Here is an 11,417-nt window from a genome sequence, read left to right as displayed (position 1 = left end):
TTATTTTATTACTATATTGTAGCAGCGCTGTTGTCGTCTGTCTCTTTAAAATCATTATCAGTAAAGAGAGATTTTTCATTAAAGTGGTTATGATTATTATATGTAATGTGAAAATACTCAGTTATTTATCAATAGAAAAGATCGAGCAAGTGAATTCATTACTAGTAATGGGCAACAAAATAGCAAATTATACTGGAAGCCCATAATCCAATGTACACCCACTAAAAAATTATTCGGCACCTGTGTAATATTGTATCACGCCGTAAGGGTGCCGAATAATTTTTTAGTGGGTGTACAATTGTACATGTAACTCATAACATTGGCTGTGAGGAACAGCCCAGCTTCTACCAACCTCGTGAAGTGTGGTAAGGACTAAACACCCTTTGAGTGTAGAGGTTAGAACTGATGATGCTACTGGTCCTGCGTGAAGATGGGTCGTCAGCCTTGACTTACTGTATATGACGTTTTGATTTAATGACGTAAAGAGGAACATGACAGGCATTCATAGTTAGTTATTGGAAACTATTGTAATATTTGGGACATATCAATTTTTTTTTACTATTTCAATATTATCATGTTACTTATTATTAATTTTCAAGATAGGCCGTTCATTTGTATGTCCAGGGGCCGGATACTCAAAACACCTCATAAGTTACGTTTTTCAGCATGATACAGTACCATATATTGAGGAAGCCTTACACTACCATAAATTTAGCAAACTCCAAATTTAATTATGGTTCCGTAAGCCTTCCGTAAGTTCTCGTAACTCTAGTGTTTATCCTGCAAATTAAGTTCTCTTGTCGGACGGTAGATGTCATTGCAGATGCTAGTTGGCCAATCAACGCTCAGTTAACAAAATCATCAACCAATCACAAGAGAAGGAGAAATCAGCTGAGAGCGACGCACGTAATATTATTTTGTAAACATGGAAGGACCACCAGCCAAGAAGAGACGACCTAATTTCATACAAAAAACAACAATTTAAAACCTGAAAATATATCGGATTAGCCGTAAATTTTCTTAAATTAATACTCTACCTACGATAATGTTCAAGGAAAGTCTGGAACTAGGCCTAAGGTAGCTGCTAGACAAAGTGTCTCACTGACGGCCTGACGCTCACCAAAAACCATGTACACATTCTCTAACCTAACCTAACATACCATAACATAACATAACATAACCAAACCAAACCTATCTAACCTATACCCTATTAGTATAATTTCTTATTTAAATAATCCTCATGTTCTAACTAAATTAAGTAGGCCCCATGTTTAAACATTTATTTGCCTAAGACTGAAAAAGCAGTTATATAGGCACCTATTAATCAAGTTAATTGCAATCCATATTTTACACCTAATATCATTTAATTTTGGCTAGCCTATGGAAATTTATAGCCTTTCATGTTATCATAAGCCATATACATAAGAAAATAGGCTAAGGCTATTGGTTGAATATTAGAAAAACAAGGCGAAGTCTTGGCAGGAATGTTCACTTGACCTCATATTTGGCTTTCATTACTGAGGGATATTTACGGCTATACAACATTAATAAGTTCTATCTGCAAGTTTACTTAGTCATAAAACATATTTTTACCCTAAGTGTGAACAATACAAACCTTCTATTTTGGTAAGAAATACTTTATAATGTGTAAGAAGACAAAAGATGCGTCTCTTCCAAACTGAGACAAACACAAACACTCAAGCCTCTTATTATACAACAAAAAAGTTACGAAAAAGACAAAGTGAAATATTGTATTTCAGTATGTTGATGTACAAAACATTTTCTTCTTTATTCTATGATAAAACAAGTCTAACAAGCATTATTACAACATATATTATTATTATTTTCTATACAATCGGAAATTAGTCACTACTACATCCGGGTTGAGAGTGTTACACAACCTCGGGAGCTGGTGTAAGTTACCCACTTTAACTTACGGAGTTCGATGTCAAATATTGGTTTTGAGTATACCATCTGTGTTTTGAGTATGCCAATCTGAGACTGTGAGTCCAGCTACGGGTACGCAACGACATACAGTCCCATAAATTTTTTTGAATATCCAGATCTCTAGTTGAATAGTTGGCACTTGTTAACAACAGAACTATTTTCGTAGTTTAGTTTGTGGACATGTACTGAAGTGTTTAAAACTATGAACTTGTGTGGCCAGAGTATCGGGCAGGCTCCTTCATGATATATTCCAACGATCACCCTGGATGTCTTAAATATATAAGAAAAACCTCTTGCGAAACATTTTGACTATAGTTCTTGATCAGAGAAATATGGGCGGTGCTGCGCGAAGAGAATGCGCAGTACCCACAGTCATTGTTCATTGGTAGTTCCTGACCCTCCCGACGCACACTCGATTTGTTACTTGCTGACGGTCAGTCACTCAACGATCAGTCAATATTGTCAATAGCTGAAGGCAAGAGAACTGGGATTGTGAAACGTTGTGTTGTGGGATTTTGGTGTACGTGACGAATTAAGAACGTTGTTTCTTTGTTGATGTTATAATGTTATTAATGCGCTTCAACAACTAAGGTATTTAAGCACGTAATTAGGTAAGTAATTACATGTCAACATCAACAATTTAAAAAATATATAACTCCACTGTTGACTGTAAATTGCAGGATTAAGAGTCAAGTAAATGAATACTTTCAGTGACTCGCTCTATACACACATACAGTACTTCACGTAATAATTGCTGTTGGATATACCAGAAAATTTGGCAAATGTATTCTTGATGATCTGTTATGATGGAAACCTTTTATTTTAGAATAAATCAGGTCAGAAGGGAAGTTATTTTACTTGCTTATGAAAGTGAAAGTGGGTCTTATAGGCCTAATGGCCCATCAGGGGCAGTGTGGATGCAGCAAACTATTAAGCTTTTCATTGCACAAGGAGGGCAGCAGGGCCGACACTAGTTATAAGCTTTCACAAACTTCCGACAAAATTCTCACCGATAATTCTTCACATTAAGGCTGAAATTTGATCCGAGTCTAAAGTTAATAGGTTAAAATTGATAAAGTTACTCTTGATAGCTTGACCTTAACCGTAGAACCAAACCCAAGTAGCTTCCAGGGACTTAATTATCCAGGAGAAGACTTCGACTACTGACCAGAAATGAATATAAAAGTTAGAAAGTAACATCTTAAAGCCAGTTCAGTGACTCCCGACTTCACGATCTTGACCTTAGACCTTTATCTAATCCCAGTCCAACAAAACAACCTTATTCGTTGAGAAGAAGTCTTCAGTTGGTTAGAATCAAAGCAGAGCTTAAGGCTCTTTCTCTATTGAAACACAAGATAAATACTTCACCAGATATAACGGAAATATAATAAACTAGACCAATTTAGGTTAATGAAGACAGTACTGACGAAAATCTAACAATCTTATTTCCATTTAAGAAAAAATAAATAAAAAAAATAAATAAAAAAATGCTCACGGTCCCAAGAGGAAAACTTCACAGAGGATGATGTTAGTCTTCAATGGTGTGCTGATGTCGATTTGAATATTTACACACGCTCAAGAAAGTATTTGTACACATTGCGCGCGAAATAATCTGGCACAACATACAATGGATATTGCAAAATGCCACATATCGCTTGCTAGCGACATTTCCTGTTTTATCTATGGTAAGTAATGTTATTATATGCACACTCACAAGAAAATCGATTAATCTTGGGAATAATATGTTGCGAGGTTTATGTTTGTGGTAACATTGCGACATAGGTGTATTGATCATTGAGGAAATCATCGGACCTCCCCTCCCATGTACACAGATATTTTTTTGATCGATGTATACAATAAGATAATATTGATAAATGATGTGTGTTAACATGCTGATTACGTTGTGTTTTTTCGACGTAGGTAACAGTGAGGCAGGATATAGGGAAGAACCTTGAGGCTCTAAGAGGAGGAGGCTTCAGACAGTCCCAAGCTGCGAAGACCCACCACTACCACAATAGAAAAGGCGAGGGAGAGGAGGGGGAGAACTTGGAATTACCATGGCGAAAGACTTTGATGAAATTCTGGAGAGTGTAGGATCCTACGGTTACTACCAGAAGTGGCTAATATATGTTCTCCTTATGCCAGCAACCTTCTTTAGTGGATTTACAGTGAGTAGTTAGTACTTGGGTAATGTTTAAGAAACAAACCATATAAATGTACTCGCTCTCTCTCTCTCTCTAATCAACGACCTCACCAGCAAGGAATCGAACCCTCGACCTACTGGGTGTGACTAGGGAACGCTTACCGGCTAGGCCACAAGGACACTAAAAGCAGTTCTAGACTCTGTTATATTTCACACAAAGCCTGTTCATCGAGCTGATGGCGCCGTGAACCTCAATGGGAAACTGCCCGTGCCTCTTATGTGGTGTCAGTAGCATTTTACCGAATCCAGCTGGTATGAAACGCGAGGTACATATATATACTTCATTTTTAGTCCATATAACACGCGGACTTTGAACATATAATCAACGACCTCACCAGCAAGGAATCGAACCCTCGACCTACTGGGTGTGACTAGGGAACGCTTACCGGCTAGGCCACAAGGACACTAAAAGCAGTTCCCTAGTCACACCCAGTAGGTCGAGGGTTCGATTCCTTGCTGGTGAGGTCGTTGATTATATGTTCAAAGTCCGCGTGTTATATGGACTAAAAATGAAGTATATATATGTACCTCGCGTTTCATACCAGCTGGATTCGGTAAAATGCTACTGACACCACATAAGAGGCACGGGCAGTTTCCCATTGAGGTTCACGGCGCCATCAGCTCGATGAACAGGCTTTGTGTGAAATATAACAGAGTCTAGAACTGCTTTTAGTGTCCTTGTGGCCTAGCCGGTAAGCGTTCCCTAGTCACACCCAGTAGGTCGAGGGTTCGATTCCTTGCTGGTGAGGTCGTTGATTATATATATATATATATATATATATATATATATATATATATATATATATATATATATATATATATATATATATATATATATATATATATATATATATATATATATATATCTTGGTGTCGTAAGGCGCCTAAAATGGTGGTGTGGGTTTAGGTGCACCTTCACCACTGAACTGATTCTTAAACAAATGTACACGGACTCGCGTAGATGGAAAAATATACACAGCCACCTACAAAGTGCACTCTATGACAAGGTGGGGGTACGGGATGATGATGATAATTAATAAAGTAATGTATATATATATAAGATTTGCTACAGATGTGTTCGCGTAATATGAAGGATGTGAAACAATTATTTAGAAAAAATGAGAAGTGTTTGTTGGGAGACAATGAATTATAATGATACACAAACCGTATGACAAAATAATGAAATTTAGTTATGTGAGCTACAAGATTTCATCCATACGTTAGTGGGGACATTAATGTTAAGTTCTATTAAAAATTATACATGGGTCACGTCTTGGTAATTAAGATGAATATACGAAAATAAAAGGTTAAAGAAAGATATATTCTGATGAGAAGTAAAGGAAAACATCAGATTTTTGTGTACAGATTCCTGAAGTGTGGTATGAATCAATGGACTGGTGAATGAGTATATGTGGCTAAAAATGTAAGCAGTCCCTGGTGGTATGCATATTTGTGTCCAGAACGTAGGGCATGGAAATTGAATAAGAAAAGAAAGAAAAAAATCATTGGTGATTTATTTTCTAAATTAATGTATGGAAGGTATTATATAGAACAAATGTTCCAGCACAAGAGGAATGCAAGGCCTTAGTGTAATAGGATGACAGAAGACAGTAAGGATGTGCCTATATTTTTCTGAACCTGAACGTGTCAGTTAGAAAACATGGGGGATAAAAATCGTAGGTTGAAGAATGAAAGAAAAAGATGGTTGGACATTCGAAAGAAACTGAGTGAAAAGTTGGGTGTTGTTGACAACTATACACGACGTTGTGGTAGACAGCTGTGTGGTGGTGAACCAGGAGGGTGTATGTTGAAGGCTGTAGCCGGCAGAGGATGTGGGAGTTAACATTACTGTAAGTACACCACCAACCGTTGGTGTGAGTGACACCACCACCTCCACCACCATGTACGAGACATTTCACTAGCAGAAACATCATAAACGGTACTGATATGTATCAGCCCATTTTGATAATGATATCTTACCTCATCAGATTAAATAACCTTATATCAAGAATGGTTATATTAGAAACTCCCCGTGAACAGGCATGAACCAGTTCTGTTATCATGTTACTATACAAGGTTCATAGCCAAAATTATCTCCATAGATTTGAGAAATGTGTCAATTTACCTTTTGTAATATACGGTTATTATTATTATTGTTATTATTATTATTAGTAGTAGTAGTAGTAGTATTAGTAGTAGTAGTAGTAGTAGTAGTATAGTATTGTGTTTTAACTATTTTTATAATTATAATTATAATTATAATTATAGTTACAGTTGTTGTTGTTGTTACTACTACTACTACTACTACTTTTTTTTCAACGTGGCCTCCAGCCTCCCCCAATAGCCACACCTTCGCCACCATTTAATTACCTTAATATTAAGTATCCTAATACATATGTAGCTATCCTATCAGTGTTGAGTTAGTTGAGCCGCAGATCTATGCGGCATTCAGTGACTGTAGCCTCATAGTCAATATCTGCAGCAGTTGTCGGAATTGGGGCAGAAGCTCTCGTTCCCCTGAGGCAGAGCAATGCCGACCGAAGGAGAGAGAAAGACAGTCGACATCTCATCCAGGCTGTAACAAAACTTCTGGGCTGCTGCTTCTGTTCGGAGATCACCTCCGCTAGTCTGGCGTAGAAACATCTTGCACTTGGTCCCATTCCACCAGGGGTTGTGAACACTAGAGGAGTGAAGCTGCCTTTATCAACGTTTTGGATTCTCTCCCCATATGCCCTTATCTTGTCGTTCTCGTTCCTCCTATGTGCAGCATGGAGAGCTAGGTTACGGTGACATGCGGCCATGGGATCAAAATTCCTGATGTCGAAGAAAGCTCGCTGTCCCCGCGTCCAGAATCCTCGAGCACTGACGTCAACACGGGCTTCGTTAGATGTGTTTGAAGTCCTATGTTGGAAGATCTCACCATCCAATGGAAGGAGGGTCGGTTCTACCATGACATCCCGTGATGATCCCGGCAGATTTCCTTCAACATATTTGCTGTAAGGTCCCTTACTTCGTCATGCCTCATGCAGATGAAGCCCCCTTTCTTGCACACCATGGCGTGATCGCCGTCATAGGAAGAGCCACACACGCATTGGGAGGGCAAACCTTCTACTGGCCGACCGTACCTTAGAGCAATGGCATCTGTAAATTCTTGTTTGTTAAGACTGAAACCATTTGCCCTTATCGGTAACGTAGTTAACTAGTTCGAGGCGCCCACCTCCTGCGCTATAGCTACTTTTTTTTCTAAAATTTTCTGGAACCTGCAGCAACAGTTGCTGCAACTTATCATTTTGGCAGTGCTGTCAATCTGTCGTAATGGACCTACGAATCTCGTTTACTTCACTGGTATCGACCTCCCCTGTTGCGTTCTGGGCTATCATGTGGTCCGTGAGGGCTGCCGTGAGCTTAAGTGAATTTTGATGTTCGGTGGCTGCAATCTCCTCTGGATTGGTTAGTCCCATCCCTCCCAGTCTTGATGGAAGTGCAAGAAGTGCTCTTTCTGCTGGGGTTAAATGTGTGTGTTTTACTAATTTGGGAATGAACTTGACACTGATAGCTTCTTCCAGAGTGTGGAGGAGGGGTCCGATATCAGGGATGGTACGCATCAGGTAGTTCCAACGATGCTTGACTCCATGAGTGAATGCAGCAAAAGCCGCATGTGGCTCTGTGTTAGCAATCTCAGACAAAGCTTGGATTTCACTAACCCACTCATTCACCTTTCCCGCTACGTACTCGGTCTTGAAGTCCGTAGTGCCAATTACTGCGCCTAGATGTCTTTGGCCGTCCTTAGTTATTTTGACCTCACTTCCGCCAAAAACCTCCTTTGCCCGTTCGTAATGTTCTGGCTTCACAATGAGGAAGGACTTGCTGGCGTTTGGGTGGTACCCTATTTGTGGACCTTGCGATGTTACCAAGTCCCACCACTTTTTGATGCCCTCCACTTTTCCTGCTCCTGTAAGGTCGTCAGCATACGCCATTTGTTTGACCCCAGTTGTTTCAAATTTTATTTCTTGTTGGAGCACTGATAGGCCTATTGCATACATTGCCATTGCAACAGGGTCCCCCTGTGTTGTTCCCTCGGTTGACTGTAAGATGGTATCACCTCTTAGGGCCTTGTTGTTTACTATATAAAGGTCTGATGGATTCCTATAGGAGTTTTCAACGTACATTGCAAAGCTTGGACACTTGATCTTAATGTTGTGCAGTGCGGCCTTGCGGTTAAGTATGTTGAATGCGTTTGAAGCGTCGACCAGGAGAACGGCCTCACAATCGCGTTGCTCAAATATCGTTCTCATGGCGTGAATGGCAGCTTCCCCTCCAGCTTGTTGGCCAGCACAAACTTGCAGGTTCCCTGCTGCTGCCCTGACATCGTCCTTTACCACCTCCATTATGCATTTTCCGATGATTCGCCTCAGCACTTCCCCCATTCCTATTGGCCTACATCCTGGATTCTTATCCAGGGGAATGAGGCGGCAGGCCGTCAGAGCATGAAGGTGATGGCAGCATGAGGATGCCAGCTTTCTTGCAAGGACGGCAATGGCCGTGCAGAGATCACTTGCTGCGGGGCCAAACTTGTTAGTACTGAGGATGACTCTCCAACCGTTTGCATCCAGACCTGAAGGGCCGGCACCTCCCTGAGTCTTCAGTGCCTTTTTCCACACCATCCCTCCTGTTATTTTCTCGAACAGGACAGCATTTGGTGGGATATAGGCACCCTGAAACCTGATGCCTTCGTCTTCACTTGCAGAGGGATGTTTTTCTTTCAGTTGTTTTAATGTCTCTCTACTACTGTACTACTACTTCCGCCGCTACTACTACTACTACTACTACTACTTTTTTTTTTTTTACTACTATTACTACTACTACTACTACTACTACTACTACTACTACTACTTTTTTTTTTTTTAGCCTCCCCAATACACACCGCCACCATTTATTTAATATTAAATATCCTAATACATAAGCAACTATCCTATCTGTGTTAAATTAGTTGAGCCGCAGATCGATGCGGCATTCGGGCTGTACCCTCATAGTCGATATCTGCAGCAGTTGACGAATAGGGGCAAGCTCTCGTTCCCTGAGGCGAAACAAGCCGACCGAAGGAGAGAGAAGGACAGTCGACATCTCATCCAGGCTACTACTACTACTACTACTACTACTACTATTATTATTATTATTATTATTATTATTATTTTATTATTATTAATTTATTATTATTATTATTATTATTATTATTATTATTATAATTATTATTATTATTATTATAGTATTATTATAATTATTATAATTATGATTATAATTACAATTATTATTATAATTATTATTATTATTATTATTATTATTATTATTATTATTATTATTATTATTATTATTATTATTATTATTATTATTATTATTATTATTATTATTATTATTATTATTATTATTATTATTATTATACATAGATATGCCTGAGATACGCAATAAATAGAAAACTTTTCAAATGTTGTTTAGAAGGAATTCCCATATATTCCACTATTAAATGTAAACAAAATCACTTAAAATAATTTGAAAATAAAAAACAATTCGAAGGTGGGGGTTAAGCTATAGTCGTCCTTCAGTAATATTTATGTTCCTCTCGAGCACAGATGAACCTAATGTTGTTCCAAGTGGTGGTGCCGGATCACTGGTGTTACGTCCCAGGACGAGAACACTACTCTCCCCGAGGTGGAGGCCCTCACATTGCCCAGGTAAGTCTCATCTGGTACACACACATGGTAATACCTAAGGTTTCAATCCAAGTACTACATAGGGAAGAAAGGTTAAGATGCAGAGCTGGTGAGGTCGTAGGCGGAGAAGAACTTGTTTATGGCTCCGGTACCTAAACTGTTTTCCGTGCGACACTGTATCATTTAGGTAAACAAGATCAGAGCTGTCAAATTTCGGGCAATAAGCGTGAAACTCACATAATATGCGCTATTTTTCTTAAATGCATTATTACATCATAAAACAGCATTTATATTTTTTACAATATTATAAAACATCAGAGCTTTGTGATTCTCAACATAGATGATCTAACATCAATGTCATTTAATACTGAAGCCTTATCATGTAATATCTTTTACATTGTCATTTTATCTATGATGTTCTCATGCAATATTTTTTTCAACTAAATATGAGACGAGGCACATGCAAGAAATAATGCGTATTTATCTTGAACTCTGATTATATCAATGAGCGGATAATTTAATTGTGTTTAAGCATTTAACAGTGATCATAAATAAATTTGTGCAATTATGTAATATTTATTATTATCATTATTATTATTGTTGTTGTAATTCCTCACGATATAAGACACGGCAAACCAGTACAAGTGTACATTATTAAATGATAATTTTTCTATACCTGAGTGTGTATAGTCGATGGATAGATTAAGCAGTTTTCTAAGTCGACGGCTTACAGTTATCAGTTTTGATGTACACCACTGAAGAGAAAGTTACTGACAGGAAAACAAATGAAAAAGTACTAATATTAGCAAAAACTTCAGGAGAAATACCCGAACTGCTTACCCAGAAAAAGAAAAACGAGATACTTCGATCATATATTAAGGACGAGGAAGAACAGAAATAATAATGGGGGAAAGTTAAGGGTAGAGAGGGTCAAGGAAAGCAGAGACTGGGATGGATGAATTAAATTAAAACTGGGTCCCCCATAGAGATGCAAAACCTTGAATTTTTGACTGGCAAGAAAATAATGAGAACGTTTAGAGTGGTCATAAACCCTCAGATATGAAGACAGTTCTCGATAAGCATATACCAAATGAAAACTGTTTCCACTCGAGCCTAGGTCATTTCGTCGCAAGAAGAGCATAAGAATGGAGAAACTGCAGCAAACCTATTGGCCCATACTGGGCAGTCCGTTTACACCCAAACTCTTTCGCTCATATATCCGCCCAACCTATATTTGAAGCTACCCTGCATGTTCGAGTTAGTGGTGATGTTTGGTAACTTATTGCCACTCGCAGGCTTCTCTATTTCCGAAATAAGAGTACTGTGTACTGCCGCCAGTTTTCTCGTTATAGTTAAATTTCAGCGGACTTCTGTAATTTCAACAGATCCGGCTTGTTTTACAGAGCCATCGAGAGTCCGAAGTATTCAGCTGTTTGATGTACAAAGGGGAGTGGAGTGGCGGCAGGGCGAACTACACCGTCACCAACAGACACAGGTGAGTGGCTAGTAGACCTTAAATGCTCTTAAACTGTAGTGCTGCCATTAAAATTTAGATAATG

At 38.7% G+C, this 11,417-nt stretch overlaps 1 long non-coding RNA gene across 1 annotated transcript; it reads left to right on the top strand.

Annotated features, from left to right (window-relative positions):
* Positions 1 to 2,364: 2,364 nt before the first annotated feature.
* Positions 2,365 to 9,839, top strand: LOC121879016. Its single transcript, XR_006091268.1, has 3 exons — positions 2,365 to 2,558; positions 3,868 to 4,115; positions 9,778 to 9,839. It is a non-coding gene; the product is annotated as an uncharacterized LOC121879016 (long non-coding RNA).
* The last annotated feature ends 1,578 nt before the right edge of the window (positions 9,840 to 11,417 follow it).

The sequence above is a fragment of the Homarus americanus genome, unplaced genomic scaffold (genome assembly GCF_018991925.1).
Source record: "Homarus americanus isolate GMGI-L3 unplaced genomic scaffold, GMGI_Hamer_2.0 scaffold4060, whole genome shotgun sequence".
In the NCBI taxonomy this organism is placed as follows: domain Eukaryota; kingdom Metazoa; phylum Arthropoda; class Malacostraca; order Decapoda; family Nephropidae; genus Homarus; species Homarus americanus.
Note: the sequence above shows the minus strand (reverse complement) of the source record. Positions and strands in the feature narration are given on the sequence as shown.